We start from the raw sequence: 15,235 nt of genomic DNA, 5'->3' as shown, positions 1-15,235 counted from the left end.
CTAACACAACATGCATCTTGCAACTCATGGATCAAAAAGTAATTTTGAATTTCAAGCCTTGTTATTTAAAAAAACACATTTCATAAAGCTACAGCCACCACAGACAGTGATTTCTCTGAGGGATCTGGGCAAAGTAAGCTGAAAACCTATTGGAAACCATTCTAGATGCCTTTAAGAACATCTGTGAATTGTGAATGGGAAGAGGTCAAAATATCAACATTTACAGGAGTTTGAGAGAAGCTGAATCTAACCCTCATGGATGGCTTTGAGGGGCTCAGAACTTCAGGGGAGGAAGTAACTGCAAATGTGGTGGAAAAAGCTGAAATTAGAGGGGAGTCTAAAGATGTGACTGAATTGCTACAGTGAAATGAAAGTGGAAGCTGCTTGGTCATGTCCGACTCTTTGTGACCCAATGGACTATACAGTCCGTGGAATTCTCCAGGTCAGAATACTGGAGTGGGTAGTTGTTCCCTTCTCTAGGGGATCTTCCCAACCCAGAGACTGGACCCAGATCTCCTGCATTGCAGGCAGCCGAGCCACCAGGGAAGCCCCGAATTGCTATCTCATGGTAGAACTAGCGGGTGAGAAGTTGTTTCTTATGGATGAACAAATCAGTTTATTTCTTTTTTATGTTTATTTATTTAGTTCATTATTTTTGGTTGTGGTGGGTCTTCGTTGCGGTGCGAGGGCTTCTCACTGCAGTGGCTTTTTGCATCGTGGGGCACAGGCTGTAGGAACGCGGGCTTCAGTAGGTGTGGTGTGTGCACTCTAGAGCTCTGGTTCAGTGGTTGTGGCACACAGGCTTAGCTGCTCTGCAGCATGTGGGGGTTTTTCCAGACCAAGTGTCAAACCTGCGTCTCTTGAGTTGTAAGGTCGATTCTTAACTCCAGGACCACCAGAGAAGCCCAAGGAAGTGGTTTCTTGAGCTGAAATGTGCTCCCAGTGAAGATGCTGTGCAGTGACAACAAACCACAGAGAGATTACCTTAACCCAGTTGCTAAAGCACCTGCAGGCTTTGAGACCATCAGATCCAATTTTGATGTGGAAAGAAGTTCCACTGTAGGTGAAATGCTATCTAACAACACTGCATTTCGCAAAGAAATTATTTATGAAAGGAAGAATCAGTCTATGTGGCAAACTTTATTGTTGTCTTATTTTAAGAAATTGTCACAACTACCTCGTGTCAACAAAATACATAAATATCTTACAGAACTCAATATAAAAATCAGACAATCCTATTGAAAATGGGCAAGAGATCTCAATAAGAGATTTTTCCAAAGAAGACATACAGATATCTAACAGGTACACAAAAAGATGCTCAGCATCACTAATCATTCAGTTCAGTTCAGTTCACTCAGTTGTATTCGACTCTTTGTGACCCCATGAATCGCAGCACCCCAGGCCTCCCTGTCCATCACGAGCTCCTGGAGTTCACCCAAACTCATGTCCATCGAGTTGGTGATGCCATCCAGTCATCTCGTCCTCTGTCGCCCCCTTCTCCTCCTGCCCCCAATCCCTCCCAGCATCAAGGTCTTTTCCAGTGAGTCAACTCTTCGCATGAGGTGGCCAAAGTTTTGGCATAGTCAGTAATCACTAATCATTAGGAAAATGCAAATCAAAACCACAATGAGGTATCACCTCACAGCTGTTGAAATGGAGATTATCAGAAAGACAAGAAAGGAAAGTATGTGGAGAAATGGAAACACTGTGCACTGTTGATGGGGTCTAATCTGATGCAGTCACTATGAAGAAAGGAATAGAAATTCCTCAAAAAATAAGAAAATAGAACTATCATATGATCCAGCATTTCTACTCCTGAGTATTTACCTGAAGAAAACAAAAACACTAACTTGAAAAGATGTATGCACCCCTGTGTTCATTGCAGCATTATTTACAGCAGCTGAGATATAGAAACAACCTAAATGTCCATTGGTAGATGAATGGATAAAGAAGTTGTGAGATTAAACACACACACACACACACACACACGTATATATCTCAGTGAAGTCAATATGCTAAATGAAATAAATTAGAGAAAGACAAATACAGTATGATCTCCTATATATGTGCATTCTAAACCTCCCCCCTGCCAAGCTCATAGATGCAGAGAACTGTTGGCAAGAGGTGAGGGTAAAGGGGGTAGAAGAAGTGGGTGAACTGGTCTTTTTTTTGTTTTTAGTATAAATAAACTGATTAAAAAAAAAACCAGCAAAAAAAGAAGAGAGAGAGAGAGAGAAAAACAGCTAACAGAAATTAGTACTTCTAGGATATTTGCAAGTCGTCAATTCCTTTCCTGTAGTGGGTCAAGAAGCAACAGTTAGAACCAGACTTGGAACAACTGGCTGGTTCAAAAGTGGGATAAGAGCACCTCAAGGCTGCATACTGTCACCTTGCTTATTTAACTTCTGTGCAGAGTATATCATGCAAAATGCTGACAGAGGAGGAGATGGTTAGAGTGCATCACCGACTCAATTGACATACATTTGGCAAACTCAGGGAGATAGCAGAGGACAGAGGAGCCTGGCATGCTACTGTCCATGAGGTCACAAAGAGTTGGATATGACTTGGCAACTGAACAACAATAACAAAGTTCCTTTCTTATCAGTTCAGTTCAGTTGGGTCGCTCAGTCGTGTCCGACTCTTTGTGACCCCATGAATCGCAGCACCGCAGGCCTCCCTGTCCATCACCAACTCCCGGAGTTCACTCAGGCTCACGTCCATCAAGTCAGTGATGCCATCCAGCCATCTCATCCTCTGTCGTCCTTTTCTCCTGCCCCCAATCCCTCCCAGCATCAGAGTCTTTTCCAATGAGTCAACTCTTCACATGAGGTGGCCAAAGTACTGGAGTTTCAGCTTTAGCATCATTCCTTCCAAAGAAATTCCAGGCCTGATCTCCTTCAGAATGGACTAGTTGGATCTCCTTGCAGTCCAAGGGACTCTCAAGAGTCTTCTCCAATACCACAGTTCAAAAGCATCAGTTCTTTGGTGCTCAGCCTTCTTCACAGTCCAACTCTCACATCCATACATGACCACAGGAAAAACCATAGCCTTGACTAGACGGACCTTAGTCGGCAAAGTAATGTCTCTGCTTTTGAATATGCTATCTAGGTTGGTCATAACTTTTCTTCCAAGGAGTAAGCGTCTTTTAATTTCATGGCTGCAATCACCATCTGCAGTGATTTTGGTACCCCCAAAATAAAGTCTGACACTGTTTCCACTGTTTTCCCATCTATTTGCATGAAGTGATGGGACCGGATACCATGATCTTTGTTTTGTGAATGTTGAGCTTTAAGCCAATTTTTTCACTCTCCACTTTCACTTTCATCAAGAGGCTTTTTAGTTCCTCTTCACTTTCTGCCATAAGGGTGGTGTCATCTGCATATCTGAGGTTATTGATATTTCTCCTGGCAATCTTGATTCCAGCTTGTGTTTCTTCCAGTCCAGCATTTCTCGTGATGTACTCTGCATATAAGTTAAATAAGCTGGATGACAATATACAGCCTTGAAGTGTTCCTTTTCCTATTTGGAACCAGTCTGTTGTTCCATGTCCGGTTTGAACTGTTGCTTCCTGACCTGCATACAGATTTCTCAAGAGGCAGGTCAGGTGGTCTGGTATTCCCATCTCTCTCAGAATTTTCCACAGTTTATTGTGATCCCCACAGTCAAAGGCTTTGGCATAGTCAATAAAGCAGAAATAGATGTTTTTCTGGAACTCTCTTGCTTTTTCCATGATCCAGCAGATGTTGGCAATTTGATCTCTGCCTTTTCTAAAACCAGCTTGAACATCTGGAATTCACGGTTCACGTATTGCTGAAGCCTGGCTTGGAGAATTTTGAGCAGTACTTTACTAGCATGTGAGATGAGTGCAATTGTGTGGTAGTTTGAGCATTCTTTGTCATTGCCCTTCTTTGGGACTGGAATGAAAACTGACCTTTTCCAGTCCTGTGGCCACTGCTGAGTTTTCCAAATTTGCTGGCATATTGAGTGCAGCACTTTCACAGCATCATCTTTCAGGATTTGAAATAGCTCAACTGGAATTCTATCACCTCCACTAGCTTTGTTCATAGTGATGCTTTCTAAGGCCCACTTAACTTCACATTCCAAGTGTCTGGCTCCAGATGAGTGATCACACCATCGTGATTATCTGGGTCATGAAGATATTTTTTGTACAGTTCTTCTGTGTATTTTTGCCACCTCTTCTTAATATCTTCTGCTTCTGTTAGGTCCATACCATTTCTGTCCTTTGTCGAGCCCATCTTTGCATGAAATGTTGCCTTGGTATCTCTAATTTTCTTGAAGAGATCTCTAGTCTTTCCCATTCTGTTCTTTTCCTCTATTTTTTGCATTGATCGCTGAAGAAGGCTTTCTTATCTCTTCTTGCTATTCTTTGGAACTCTGCATTCAGATACTTATATCTTTCCTTCTCTCCTTTGTTTTTTGCCTCTCTTCTTTTCACAGCTATTTGTAAGGCCTCCCCAGACAACCATCTTGCTTTTTAGCATTTCTTTTCCATGGGGATGGTCTTGATCCCTGTCTCCTGTACAATGTCATGAACCTCATTCCATAGTTTATCAGGCACTCTATCAGATCTAGGCCCTTAAATCTATTTCTCACTTCCACTGTATAATCATGAGGGATTTGATTGAGGTCATACCTGAATGGTCTAGCGGTTTTCCCTATTTTCTTCAATTTGAGTCTGAATTTGGTAAAAAGGAGTTCATGATCTGAGCCACAGTCAGCTCCTGGTCTTGTTTTTGTTGACTGTATAGAGCTTCTCCATCTTTGGCTGCAAAGAATATAGTCAATCTGATTTTGGTGTTGACCATCTGGTGATGTCCATGTGTAGTCTTCTCTTGAGTTGTTGGAAGAGGGTGTTTGCTATGACCAGTGCATTTTCTTGGCAAAACTCTATTAATCTTTGCCCTGCTTCATTCCGCATTCCAAGGCCAAATTTGCCTGTTACTCCACGTGTTTCTTGACTTCCTACTTTTGCATTCCAGTCCCCTATAATGAAAAGGACATCATTTTTGGGTGTTAGTTCTAAAAGGTCTTGTAGGTCTTCATAGAACCGTTCAACTTCAGCTTCTTCAGCGTTACTGGTTGGGGCATAGACTTGGATAACTGTGATATTGAATGGTTTGCCTTGGAAATGAACAGAGATCATTCTGTCATTTTTGAGATTGCATCCAAGTACTGCATTTCAGACTCTTTTGTTGACCATGATGGTTACTCCATTTCTTCTGAGGGATTCCTGCCCACAGTAGTAGACATAATGGTCATCTGAGTTAAATTCACCCATTCCAGTCCATTTTAGTTCGCTGATTCCTGGAATGTTGATGTTCACTCTTGCCATCTCTTGTTTGACCACTTCCAATTTGCCTTGATTCATGGACCTGACATCCAGGTTCCTATGCAATATTGCTCTTTACAGCATCGGACCTTGCTTCTATCACCAGTCACATCCACAGCTGGGTATTGTTTCTGCTTTGGCTCCATCCCTTCATTCTTTCTGGAGTTATTTCTCCACTGCTCTCCAGTCGCGTGTTGGGCACCTACTGACCTGGGGAGTTCCTCTTTCAGTATCCTATCATTTTGCCTTTTCATACTGTTCATGGGGTTCTCAAGGCAAGAATACTGAAGTGGTTTGCCATTCCCTTCTCCAGTGGACCACATTCTGTCAGACCTTTCCAGCATAACCCTCCTGTCTTGGGTTGCCCCTCAGGCATGGCTTGGTTTCATTGAGTTAGACAAGGCTGTGGTCCTAGTGTGATTAGATTGACTAGTTTTCTGTGAGTGTGGTTTCAGTGTGTCTGCCCTCTGATGCCCTCTTGCAACACTTACCATCTTACTTGAGTTTCTCTTACCTTGGGCGTGGGGTATCTCTTCACGGCTGCTCCAGCAAAGCACAGCCACTACTCCTTACCTTGGACCAGGGGTATCTCCTCACCGCCGCCCTTCCTGACTTTCAACGTGGGATAGCTCCTCTAGGCCCTGCGCAGCCACTGCTCCTTGGACGTCGGGTTGCTCCTCTCAGCTGCCGCCCCAGCCTCGGGCACAGTGTGGCTCCTCTCTGCTGCCACCTCTGACCTCGGACTTGGGTAGCTCCTCTCAGCCGTTCCTGTGCCATCACAGCCTGGCACTCTCGGCTGCTGCCCCTGACCTCGGATGTGGGTAACCTCTCTTGGCTGCCGCACTTTGGGCATGGAGTCCTTCTGGATTCTGCCCCTGACCTCAGATGTGGGGTAGCTCCTCTTGGCCGCGCTTACTGCTCCAGTCACAGCCGCCCACGCCTAGGCTGTATACTGTCACCCTGCTTCTTTAACTTCTGTGCAGAGTATATCATGCAAAATGGTGACAGAGGATGAGATGGTTAGAGTGCATCACCGACTCAATTGACATAAATTTGGCAAACTCAGGGAGATAGCAGAGGATAGAGGAGCCTGGCATGTTACTGTCCATGAGGTCACAAAGAGTTGGATATGACTTAGCAACTGAACAACAACAACAAAGTTCCTTTCTTATAGCTGGAGAATAAATAAAGAATTTTGAATCATACATTGTACAACATAAAAATGTACTTTAAATGGAGCATAGATTTAAATTTAATATTGTGAAACTTCTGAAAAAAGTTGAGAGATCATCTTTGTTATCTTGGGTTAGGTAATTATTTGTTAGATTGGAGATAAAAAGTATGAATCATGAAAGAAAAAGGTTGATAATTTGGATTTCATTAAAATTAAAAGCTTCCCTTTAAAAGACCTTACACAAAGTCTTGTATTTCAATGCTTATAGTAGTTTTATTCATAATAGCTCCAAACTGGAAATAGCACATATGTCCTTTCTTGGTAGGTAAATAACTTGTGGCATGCTCACGCAATGGAATAGTACTTAGCAACAGAAAGGGGAAAACAACAGATCCAGGCAACAACATGAATGAATCATCATGCTAAGTAAGAGAAGCCAGGTGCTAAGAACTGCATACTGAATGTAGGGCTGGCTTCAGAGGTGTGTGATGGAGCCCCACATGGGCTCCATGCTCAGGAGGACCTTGTGTTTGGTTTGATGCTATGTTTTTGCTGCCTTGAAATTCTTAATAATTTTGTAACAAGGGGTCCCACATTTAAATTTTTTTCTAGGCCCTGCAAACTACGTAATTGTTTTCACTGTGTGATGCCATTAGTATGAGATTTTAGGGAAGCTGAAATTCTGGTAACAAAAAATCAGTAATTAGAAGAGAGGGTATTGATGGCAAAGAGGCAGAGAGAAGCTTTTTGGAGTGATGAAAATGTCTTATATCATAGATTGTGGTGTTTATTACACTATTCTATGTATTTATTAAAACCAGTCAAATTGGAATTTAGAGCTGGGAGTTTTTATTGTTTATGAATCATACTTATTTACAATGACTAAACAACAACAGCACAATCAGTGAAGATCACACACATTTTCTATAAAGTAAACTCTGATGGCTTCCCTTCACATTTGGAACAGAACTCTGAACTCTTTTCACTTCTGCTGGGAAATCAGGTCTTCCTAACCTCTGTGACCTCACCTCCCTTTCCTACTACACTCAGTCACTTGGCCTTCTCACTCTTTCTTACACAGACTGAGCTTCTTTCTACCTTAGGTCTCTGCACTAGCTTATGTGACTGTGATTCCTTACCCTCATCTTTGCACGACTCACTCTTGTTATTTGCTCTCAATGTAAGTCTTCTTCAGTGAGGTCTCCCCTAACCATCCAATTGATAGTAGCCTCAGGGACTCAGTCAGATCACCTCACTGAATTCTTTGCCTAGCTCCTGTCAAGCCCTAACATTCCCAGCTTATCATTTATTTATCTGCTCTGGTGGTTTAGTTCTGTCCCACTCTTGTGATTCCATGGACTGTAGCCCACCAGGCTCCTCTGTCCATGGGATTTTCCAGGCAAGAATACTGGAGTAGTTTGCTCTTTCCTTCTCCAGGGGATCTTCCTAGCCCAGGTACTGAACCCAGGTCTCCTTCATTACAGACAGATTCTTTCCTGACTGAGCTACCAGAGAAGCCCATTAAGAAGACTGGGAACCTAATCTGTCACAGTCGCCACTCTATTCTTGGTGTCTAGGACAGCACCTGACACGTAGTGTGTGCTCAGTAAACATTTGCTGAATGAGAGAGTTGATAAAACGTGATATGATAATCTAATGATATGAAAAGGGCTTAAGGGTTTCTTATTACATATTTTCTTACTGATCATGGGCAAGAATACTGAAGCGGTTTGCAATTGCCTTCTCCACTGGACCACCTTTTGTCAGAACTCTCCATCATGCCCTGTACATCTTGAGAGACCCTACTGGGCATGGCTCATAGTTTCATTGAGTTAGACAAGGCTGTGGTCCATGTGATCAGTTTGGTTAGTTTTCTGTGATTGTGGTTTTCATTCTGTCTGCCCTCTGAAGGAAAAGGAAAAGAGGCTTATGGAAACTTCCTGATGGGAGAGACTGCCTGAGGGGTAAACTGGGTCTTGTTCTGATAGGTGGGGCCATGCTCTGTAAATCTGTAATCCAGTTTTCTGTTGATGGGCAGGGCTGTGTTCCCTCCCTGTTGTTTGACCTGAGACCAAACTATGGTGGAGGAAATGAAGATAATGGTGACCTCTTTCAGAAGGTCCCCTGCACGCACTGCTGCACTCAGTGTGCCCAACCTTGCAGTAGACCACTGTCAACCCATGCCTCTGCAGGAGACTCCTGGACACTCAAGGGCAAGTCTGGGTCAGTCTCTTGTGGGGTCACTGCTCCTTTCTCCTGGGTCCTGGTGCACACAAGGTTTTCTTTGTGCCCTCCAAGAGTCTGTTTCCCCATGTCACTTAAAGTTGTTACTCTCTGCAACTTAAAGTAAGCCAGTCAACTATAGGGAGGGACCTTGAAACCCAAAAAAAGAGGCAAAAAAGATCTTCATGACAGATAACCACGATGGTGTGATCACTCACTTAGAGCCAGACATCCTGGAATGTGAAGTCAAGTGGACCTTAGGAAGCATCAGTTCAGTTCAGTTCAGTTCAGTCACTCAGTCGTGTCCCACTCTGTGATCCCATGAATTACAGCAAGCCAGGCCTCCCTGTCCATCACCATCTCCCGGAGTTCCCTCAGACTCACATCCATCGAGTCTGTGATGCCATCCAGCCATCTCATCCTCGGTCGTCCCTTTCTCTTCCTGCTCCCAATCCCTCCCAGCATTAGAGTGTTTTCCAATGAGTCAACTCTTCGCATGAGGTGGCCAAGGTACTGGAGCTTCAGCTTTAGCATCATTCCTTCCAAAGAAATCCCAGGGCTGATCTCCTTTAAAATGGACTGGTTGGATCTCCTTGCAGTCCAAGGGACTCTCAAGAGTCTTCTCCAACACCACAGTTCACAAACCTAGTGGAGGTGATGGAATTCCAGCTGAGCTATTGAAAATCCTAAAAGATGATGCTGTGAAAGTGCTACACTCAATATGTCAGCAAGTTTGGAAAACTCAGCAGTGGCCACAGGACTGGAAAAGGTCAGTTTTCATTCCAGTCCCAAAGAAGGGCAATGACAAAGAATGCTCAAACTACCACACAATTGCACTCATCTCACATGCTAGCAAAGTAATGCTCAAAACTCTCAAAGCCAGGCTTCAAAGGTACATGAACTGTGAACTTTCAGATGTTCAAGCTGGATTTAGAAAAGGCAGAGGAACCTGAGATCAAATTGTCAACATCCACTGGATCATTGAAAAAGCACAAGAGTTCCATAAAAACATCTATTTCTGCTTTATTCTATGCCAAAACCTTTGACTGTGTGGATCACAACAAACTGTGGAAAATTCTTCAAGAGATGGGAATACCAGACCACCTGACCTGCCTCTTGAGAATCTGTATGCAGGTCAGGAAGCAACAGTTAGAACCGGACGTGGAACAACAGACTGGTCCCAAATCAGGAAAGGAGTACTTCAAGGCTGTATATTGTCACCCTGCTTATTGAACTTCTATGCAGAGTACATCATGTGAAATGCCAGCCTGAATGAAGCACAAGCTGAAATCAAGAATGCCAGGAGAAATATCAATAACCTCAGATATGCAGATGACACTACAATTACGGCAGAAAGCAAAGAAGAACTAAAGAGCCTCTTCCTGAAAGTGAAAGAGGAGAGTGAAAAAGTTGGCTTAAAACTCAACATTCAGAAAACTAAGATCATGACATCTGGTCCCATCACTTCATGGCAAATAGATGGGGAAACAATGGAAACAATGAGAGACTTTATTTTGGGGGACTCCAAAATCACTGCAGATGGTGACTGCAGCCATGAAATTAAAAGACGCTTGCTGCTTATAAGAAAAGCTATGAGCAACCTAGACAGCATATTAAACAGCAGAGACATTACTTTGCCAACAAAGGTCCATCTAGTCAAAGCTTTGGTTTTTCCAGTAGTCACGTATGGATGTGAGAGTTGGACTATAAAGAAAGCTGAGCACCAAAGAATTGATGCTTTTGAAGAAGCATTGATGGTATTGGAGAAGACTCTTGAGAGTCCTTGGACAGCAGGGAGATCCAACAATCCATCCTAAAGGAAATCAGCTCTGAATATTCATTGGATGGACTGATGCTGAAGCTGGAATTCCAAAGAGACGGACACAATTGAGTGAGTGAAATGAACTGAAATGATTACATATTTAGGCAAAAAACAGGCAGCAAAGAGAAGTTGTGTAACAGTGATCCCTTTATTTACCAAACACAAATGTTGTTCAGTTACTCAGTTGTGTCCAACTCTTTGAGACCCCATGGACTGCAGCATGCCAGGCCTCCCTGTTCATCACCAACTTGCGGAGCTTACTCAAACTCATGTCTGTTAATTCAGTGACACCATCCAATCTTGTCTTCTGTTGCCCTGTTCTCATTCTGCCTTCAATCTTCACCAGCATCAGAGTCTTTTCTAATGAGTCCGCTTTTCCCATCTGGTGGCCGAAGTATTGGAGCTTCAGCTTCAGCATCAGTCCTTTCAATGAATATTCAGGATTGATTTCCTTTAGGATTTTCTGGTTTGATCTTCTTGCAGTCCAAGAGACTCAAGAGTCTTCTTCAGTACCACAGTTTGAAAGCATCAATTCTTCATCAGTCAGCCTTCTTTACGGTCCAACTCTCACATCCATACGTGACTACTGGAAAAACCAAAGCTTTGACTAGATGGACCTTTGTTGGCAAAGTAATGTCTCTGCTGTTTAATATGCTGTCTAGGTTGCTCATAGCTTTTCTTATAAGCAGCAAGCGTCTTTTAATTTCATGGCTGCAGTCACCATCTGCAGTGATTTTGGAGTCCCCCAAAATAAAGTCTCTCATTGTTTCCATTGTTTCCCCATCTATTTGCCATGAAGTGATGGGACCAGATGTCATGATCTTAGTTTTCTGAATGTTGAGTTTTAAGCCAACTTTTTCACTCTCCTCTTTCACTTTCAGGAAGAGGCTCTTTAGTTCTTCTTTGCTTTCTGCCGTAATTGTAGTGTCATCTGCATATCTGAGGTTATTGATATTTCTCCTGGCATTCTTGATTTCAGCTTGTGCTTCATTCAGGCTGGCATTTCACATGATGTACTCTGCATAGAAGTTCAATAAGCAGGGTGACAATATACAGCCTTGAAGTACTCCTTTCCTGATTTGGGACCAGTCTGTTGTTCCACGTCCGGTTCTAACTGTTGCTTCCTGACCTGCATACAGATTCTCAAGAGACAGGTCAGGTGGTCTGGTATTCCCATCTCTTGAAGAATTTTCCACAGTTTGTTGTGATCCACACAGTCAAAGGTTTTGGCATAGAATAAAGCAGAAATAGATGTTTTTATGGAACTCTTGTGCTTTTTCAATGATCCAGTGGATGTTGACAATTTGATCTCAGGTTCCTCTGCCTTTTCTAAATCCAGCTTGAACATCTGAAAGTTCACAGTTCATGTACCTTTGAAGCCTGGCTTTGAGAGTTTTGAGCATTACTTTGCTAGCATGTGAGATGAGTGCAATTGTGTGGTAGTTTGAGCATTCTTTGTCATTGCCCTTCTTTGGGACTGGAATGAAAACTGACCTTTTCCAGTCCTGTGGCCACTGCTGAGTTTTCCAAACTTGCTGACATATTGAGTGTAGCACTTTCACAGCATCATCTTTTAGGATTTTCAATAGCTCAGCTGGAATTCCATCACTTCCACTAGGTTTGTTCATAGTGATGCTTCCTAAGGCCCACTTGACTTCACATTCCAGGATGTCTGGCTCTAGATGAGTGAGCATACCTTCATGATCATCTGGATCGTGAAGATCTTTTTTGTACAGTTCTGTGTGTTCTTGCCACCTCTTCTTAATATCTTCTTCTTCTGTTAGGTGGATACTTCTTCTGTCCTTTATTGTGCCCATCTTTGCATGAAATATTCCCTTGGTAGCTCTAATTTCCTTGAAAAGATCTCTAGTCTTTCCCATTCTGTTATTTTCCTCTATTTCTTTGCACTGATCACTGAGGAAGGTTTTCTTATCTCTCCTTGCTATTCTTTGCAACTCTACTCAAATGGATGTATCTTCCCTTTTCTCCTTTGTATTTCGCTTCTCCTCTTTTCTCAGATATTTGTAAGGCCTCCTCAGACAACCATTTTGCCTTTTTGCATTTCTTTTTCTTGGGGATGGTCTTGATCCCTGCCTCCTGTACAATGTCACAAATCTCCATCCATGGTTCTTCAGACACTCTGTCTGTCAGATCTAATCCTTTGAAGCTGTTTCTCACTTTCACTGTAAGGGATTTGATTTAGGTCATACCTGAATGGTCTAGCGGTTTTCCCTACTTTCTTCAATTCAAGTCTGAATTTGGCAATAAGGAGTTCATGATCTGAGCCACAGTTGGCTCCCAGTCTTGTTTTTGCTGACTGTATAGAGATTCTTCATCTTTGGCTGCAAAGATTATAATCAGTCTGATTTCAGTATTCACCATCTGGTGATGTCCATGTGTAGAGTCTTGTCTTGTGTTGTTGCAAAATGGTATTTGCTGTGACCAGTGTGTTCTCTTGGCAAAACTCTATTAGCCTTTGCCCTGCTTCATTCTGTAGTCCAAGGCCAAATTTACCTGTTACTCCAGATATTTCTTGACTTCCTAAATGTTTATTGCAGTCAATGATGCTTGCTCCTTGGAAGGAAAGCTATGACAAACCCAGACAGCATTTTCAAAAGCAGAGACATCACTCTGCTGACGACGGTCCACATAGTCAAAACTATGGTTTTTCCAAGCTGAGCACTGAAGAATTGATGCTTTCAAATTATGGTGCTAGAGAATGATCTTGAGAGTCCCATGGACAGAAAGGAGATCAATCCAGTCAACTCTGAGTATTCATTGGAATGACTGTTGCTTAAGCTGAAACTTCAATATTTTGGCCACCTGATGTGAAGAGCCCACTCACTGGAAAAGACCGTGATGCTGGGAAAGATAGAGGGCAGGAGGAGAAGGGGATGATAGAGGATGAGATGTTTGGATAGCATCATAGACTCTATGGATATGAGTTTGAGCAAACTCTCGGAGATAGTGAAGGACAGGGAACCCTGGTGTGATGCAGCTCATAGAGTTGCAAAGAAGTGGACATGACTTAGCAACTGAATAACGACAACAAATAGTAGCTAAGTGGCTTCCCAGGTTTCTCAGTAGTAAAGAATCCACTTGCAGTGCAGGGGACACTGGGGATGTGGCTTTGATCTCCATGTCATGAAAATACCCTGGAATAAGTATTCTTGCCTGAAGAATCCCATGGACAGAGAAACCTGATGGGCTACAATCCAAGGGCGGCAAAGAGCTGGACACAACTGAGTGACTGAGCATGCACTCAGGCATAGTAGCTAAGAGTGTAGGTTCTGAGATCAGATAAGCTGTTGTAGAATCCACACATTCTGTGTGGCTTTGGGCAAGTCTCTTAACTTCTCTATGCTTCACTGTTTCATTTGTTAAAAGGGGTAAAATTGTCCCAACTTCATTATAAGGTTTTGAGAGTATTAAATGAAATTATCATGTACTGTGTCTAGCAAAATGCCTGACACATTGTAAGTGTGCATTGTGACCCTGCGGACTGTAGCCCACCAAGCTCCTCTGTCCATGGGATTCTCCAGGCAAGAGTACTGGAGTGGGTTGCCATTTCCTTCTCCAGGGGATCTTCCCGGCCCAGGGATCGAAGCAAGGTCTCCCGTATTGCAGGCAGACGCTTAACCTCTGAGCCACCAGGGAAGCCCACTAAATTATCATAGTCAATTTTAATTGATGTCACTCATAAGTGTCAAGAAATTAAAGTATCAATATAGTAACTCATCCAAAAGCTGCCCTTTATGGGGCAATGGCACCCCACTCCAGAACTCTTGCCTGGAAAATCCCATGGATGGATGAGCCTGGTAGGCTGCAGTCCATGGGTTTGCGAAGAGTCGGACATGACTGAACGACTTCACTTTCACTTTTCACTTTCATGCATTGGAGAAGGAAATGGCAACCCACTCCAGTGTTCTTGCCTGGAGAGTCCCAGGGACAGGGGAGCCTGGTGGGCTGCCGTCTATGGGGTCGCACAGAGTGGGACACGACTGAAGCGACTTAGCAGCAGCAGCAGCAGCAGCAGCACAGCCTTAAAGTTGAGAGTTATGTATTATTCGGTGGAAACTTTTAGGACTTTAAGCTGGCAGGCAGCAACTCAAGTAACCCTGAGAAAACTGCTCTAAGGGAATGAAGTGAGGAACCAGGTTATGTAGAAATTTTGCAACAAAGGGCAGGTAATCTGGGCATCAAAGATTATTGTTAATTAAAGGAAATCAGATATCCCAAGTTAAGGAATGTAGCGCTTTTCTGTGTATGGGAAAATGCAAGAGTCCAGACTCACTGAAATCATTCCTTTCATATGCATCTCAGCTGTCTGGGGCCAGTATCCTTTGTGTTTCAGTCCAGAGCTTCCTTTCCTCAGGGCTCACTGTGGGCAGTGGTTGTAGTCTGATGGCTGCTAGATCAGAGGTATTTGTCTTGTGTTCCTTTGGGGCTCACGGGGTCAGGTTGGAGGGCTGTAATTGGTGATGAAATCCTTGTTTACGGACATGGCGGAAAATATTCCGTTTCTGTTTCTTCCTCTTGGTCAAGAATTCGACCAATATTTGGAGACATTTCATGGCCCATTTTTGTCCCATGGCACTGGGAGGCTCATCCCAGATCAGGCAATAATTCTTATTGATAACTCCAGGTGTTAATTTCTGGATTAGGC

This window comes from Capra hircus, chromosome 15 (genome assembly GCF_001704415.2).
Source record: "Capra hircus breed San Clemente chromosome 15, ASM170441v1, whole genome shotgun sequence".
NCBI lineage: Eukaryota > Metazoa > Chordata > Mammalia > Artiodactyla > Bovidae > Capra > Capra hircus.
This window is presented reverse-complemented; position numbering follows the sequence as displayed.